The 4,770-nt window shown below is 43.0% G+C and overlaps 1 pseudogene; it reads left to right on the top strand.

The window, feature by feature from the left end:
* The first annotated feature begins 2,152 nt into the window (after positions 1–2,152).
* LOC139004278 (mitochondrial import receptor subunit TOM6 homolog pseudogene) lies at positions 2,153–3,049 on the top strand (annotated as a pseudogene).
* The last annotated feature ends 1,721 nt before the right edge of the window (positions 3,050–4,770 follow it).

Below are 4,770 nucleotides of genomic sequence, written 5' to 3' on the forward strand. Positions count from 1 at the left end.
AGAGGGGGGCAGTTAGGGGCAATCAGGCCAGCAGGCAGAGGCAGTTAGGGATGATCAGCCAAGCAGGGGGTGCAGTTAGGGGCAATCAGGCAGGCAGGCAGGTGAGCAGTCAGGAGCCAGCAGTCCTGGATTGTGAGAGGGATGTCCCGGATTGGAGAAGATGCAGGCTGGGCTGAGGGGACCCCCCCCTCCTATGCACTGGGCCTCTAGTATAATAGAAACGTAAGTTCATTTTAAAGAGAACAGGTGAGATTGCTCTATCACTCTCAGCTGAACTAGAACAGTACCAGGTATCAAGTTTAGTTCACATCTACATACTTAAAGTCTATTATTAAAACAGATTCCTTGTGCTTTGTCTGACGGTATCAGAACAGAGAATGTCAGTTTCCTAATAGATGCCAATAGAATTCTGTGGCGATTCTGCTGTTCTATGGCTCTCTGGGCAGAGTGTACCCTAGGAGAATAGAATGGAGCCTCTACCTCCATAAAACAGGTTCCTTTGGAAATGGTTATAGCAGGTCTTCTGAAGGTAAGTCCCTTGTTCACACTTGTTACTTAAGATATGCTGTATTACTAATTCTTTAGAAATGAACCATTCTTTTATTTTCTTCTTTTCAGTGACCATGTCCTAGAATCCAAAGCTGCATTTTTTTTGTATCCTCTGCTCCAAAATTGAGCAGTCTATTGCTATTAAATTTGTATGCCCGTTATATATGTCATATATATTTTAAAGGATTATCACAGTAAACTCTTGTAACATTAAAAAAAATATTTTTATTGATTTCAGAGAGGGAAAGGGAGAGAGAGATAGAAACATCAATGATGAGAGAGAATCACTGATTGGCTGCCTCTTGTACACCCCACACTGGGGATGGAGCCCGAAACCTGGGCCTGTGCCCCGATGAGAAATCAAACAGTGACCTTCTGGTTCATAGGTCAACAACTCAACCACTGAGCCATGCCAGCTGGGCTGTAACTTTTTTTTTTAACCTGACAAAATGAAAACTTCCCCTTGTTCTTAAAAGTCTACCGCTTTTTCCTTGTGTGCTCTCATCATAATAATACAAATTCATAAAGAGGGGCAAAATATTATTCACATACTCAAACTACTCAAGGTTTCCTTGTGTTCAGAAGGAAATTTGTGTTCCAGAAAGCTGTCACTCAGATAATAGCTATTGGCTCAAATTAAGGGTCATGTCCTTTGGCTCTTAGTCCTGTTCTGGCAGGAGTGGTCAAATCCTTGAAAAATGGATCTTTTCCAAGTTAGGCCCTCTGAGTTGCAGAACTCCTAAAGAAATAAACTCTGGTCATACCCAGTTTTTGAAGAGAGTCTCAGGAAGAATTGTCACCACACAGATAAAGAGCTTTCTATTTTTTTTAAAGCAAATCACATGCCTCCTTGTATTTGTTGACATACCAAGGGAAGTTTATGTGAGGAAATCAGTATTGAACAGTTTGTGCTTTATAAATGTCAATAGATTTTTTTCCCTTCCACTCCCACTACCATTATCCCCAGAGATTTCAACACCATCCACATTCCAGTCTCACTGTTACTTAACCTCTTAAACTGATGATTTGGGGGCTTCTGTGAGATGGCCAGCCTGGGCCTTTTAAATTACTTGAAAGTGCTCCAGTTTCAGGAGCTCAAACTTCCAAGGTCTTCATTTTGACCACAGCTTCCTTACCCACTCCACTCTTCTATCCCAACTACCAGTTCCTTGGCGGGCTCTTAGGACTATCCCTTCCTCACCTGAAGCCCTCTATTGTCCATCCCCATCTGGCTTCACTGGCCTTCCCCACCTCACCCCGCTCTTAAAGCATTCATCTCAGGGATATTGCAGATTATTTCATTCATTTTACGTCTGTGGTGTCCATCTTAGCAATTCTAAACCTAATTTTGGAAAGCCCAGACCATTCTACTTCCTTCACTCTTATACAGTGTATTATTGCTAAGTCATGACTTTTGAAAAGTCATGAAATTATACTCTTGGAATTTCACTCCCTTGTGAAGGCCCCCCCCCGCCCCCCCCCCGCCCCCCCCCCCCCCCCCCCCCCGCTTTTCCGCTTTTGTTGATTTCTCATTAATTTCCTGAAGGAATTCTCCCAGCCTTTGTCATTTTGACTTGAAAAGTAACTCATCTCATGCAGCCTCCATTTCCTTTTCTATTAAGTGGGGGAGATGGGCTACAGCTGTACTTGTCAAATTTTAGGGAGCTGCTGCTATGGCTTCCAGCGGGGTCGGCGTGAGCGCTGGCGCCTCGGCAAATGAAGCTCCGGAAATCCCAGACAACGTGGGAGATTGGCTCCGGGGCGTCTACCGCTTCGCCACCGACCGGAATGACTTCCGGAGGAACTTGATCCTCAACTTGGGACTTTTCGCTGCAGGAGTTTGGCTGGCCAGGAATTTGAGTGACATTGATTTAATGGCACCTCAGCCAGGGGTGTAGCCAGATAGACACATGGAACCCGAGATGTACTTGAACCTCCAAACACAGAGCCTCCAATCTGTGACCATCACAAGACTTTCCCTGATAGCAGCTGAAGTTTGATTCACATGGCTACCTTCCCTTCCCTGCCTGCTTCCCTTCGCCGGGTCTACTCAGAATTCATTCTCTGGTCAGCAGTCAGGCTTCAGCTAACGTGTTGTCCTCTGTTTTGTAAAGTTCTGTACATAATTCCTAAGTTTCAGTAGAGAGTGATCTTTGCTCTTTTCTTGAGGAATAACCTGATGGTATTTTAACAATTATCTGAAATAAAGACTGTACACACAAAAAAAAAAAAAAAAAAAAAAAATTTTAATGGGCATCGAATCACCTGGGTTGTTTAAAATACTGATTCTGGTTCAGGTCTGGTGTGCCAGCTGATACCAATGCTATATAGACCGTATTTTGAACAGTATTTTGAGTAGCCTCAAATAAGCTCCAAGGCTATTTTAAAATTTAATAATAATAATAATGATAGCCCTGACCAGTTTGGCTCAGTGGACAGAGCATCGGCCTGCAGACTGAGGGGTCCCAGGTTCGATTCCAGTCAAGGGCATGTACCTTAGTTGCGGGCACATCCCCAGTAGCGGGTGTGCCGGAGGCAGCTGATCGATGTTTCTCTCTCATTGATGTTTCTAATTCTCTATTCCTCTCCTTTCCTCTCTGTAAAAAAAAATCAATAAATATATATATATAAAATGATAATGATAATACATTCATGATTCTAAGTCCTGAGTCATAACCTGGTCATTCTCACTTTCAAAAGATGACTTAACCAGCAACTAAAAGCGATGTGCGATGAGCCTCTCCAGCAATTTTTGCCCTTTCCAATAACTTTCCTGTCCTGACCCTTTTCTACCTCCTCCATACTACCACTTTTTGCTGACTTGGGACCTGGCTCTCTCCGTTAATCCCTTTCTACTGGCTCTCTTCCATCTAACTACAAATATCTTTAGGCTTCCAGCCTGAAGAAATGGTGCTTCTCTAGGGATCGTTTAGTAGCCAAGCTTCTCAAAGGAAGAAGCCATCTCTACCTCTGGTTTTTTCCAATTCCACATTTGTAGCTGAGCATTTCCATTTGAGTAGACTGTGGACTCACAAGCTCAGCCACTTTGAAAACAACTCATCTTCACCCCAACAAAACGACCTCCTGCCTTACTTTATTATTCCTGCTCCTTCTCCCCTACTTGCATACCTACTTGCAAAATGTCTGTTGTAGCCTAGTTATTTGACTCTTGACTACTTCCAAAGGAAATAGTCATGTTTTATAAAGCTTTGTTCATGAAGATATTTACAATAGTGTTAATAATAATAAAATTGGAAATAACTAAATGTTCAAAACAAATGAATGAGGAAGTAAATATAATTTTAAGTGTCACAGTGATTAAAACGATATTTTGTGTGTTAGCATAGATTAAATGAAAAGGCATATACAAAATGGTATGTCTAGTATGATCCCATTTTTCTAATTAGGAAGGAAAGACGGAGATACTTGGAAAAAAGTATCTGAAAGAAGTACCATTTTGTTGATTCCAAATGTTAATAGGTGTTTTGGGGTGTTGGAATTACAGATGATTTTTACTTTCTTTTATCTTCTGCACAGTCTGAAATTGTTAGAGTATGTGGGTAATAGAATGTTAGATTAGAACTCTTCCTGCCTCAATTTCCACTGCAGCACAAATACAATGGATACCAAGATTCCCAGGTGAGTGTGAGGCAGATGCCACATATGCAGAATTTACAAAAAGAATAAAGGAAAATCTGCCTCATAAGTCCTGGCCCCTCAGTCAGAACAAAGGTAGAAAAATGTCAGAGGAAAGGAAAGGATAAAGTTGTTTCTTTAGAGAGAGCCATCGTCAGCCTCCAAGTTCCTTGATCCCTCTAAACCCAGGACCCCAGAAAAGATGCCTCAGTAGGAGGTCTTGGGGCCCCTCCTGCAGCATGCAGGGGGCGGGGGTCAGGCAGATGACTGAGAAAGCTGAAGCTTCTGTGGACGGGGCCTGACTGCCTGCAAATCTAGATGATAAGGAGCTTTGGAATGGGAACCAGAGAGGGCTGCTGCCTTGGAATTGGTCTGCACTGCAGGTTTCCTGAGGGCCAGATGAGGTCAGACAGGTGGGGAGAGAGCTTCCTTAGAGTTGTCTTGGGCTGAAGGGGAGCTTTTTGATGCCCAGGGATTGAGGAAGGACCTACAAGTGGCTACCTACATATAAAGATAGAGAAGCACTGGAAGAGCTTGAAAAAGTGACCAAGAGGGGAAATATCAGCTTTAGTCTGCCAGGCTTGC

This window comes from Myotis yumanensis, unplaced genomic scaffold, assembly GCF_028538775.1.
Source record: "Myotis yumanensis isolate MYYU_CA2020_CCGP unplaced genomic scaffold, mMyoYum1.0.hap1 SCAF_1, whole genome shotgun sequence".
Taxonomy (NCBI): domain Eukaryota; kingdom Metazoa; phylum Chordata; class Mammalia; order Chiroptera; family Vespertilionidae; genus Myotis; species Myotis yumanensis.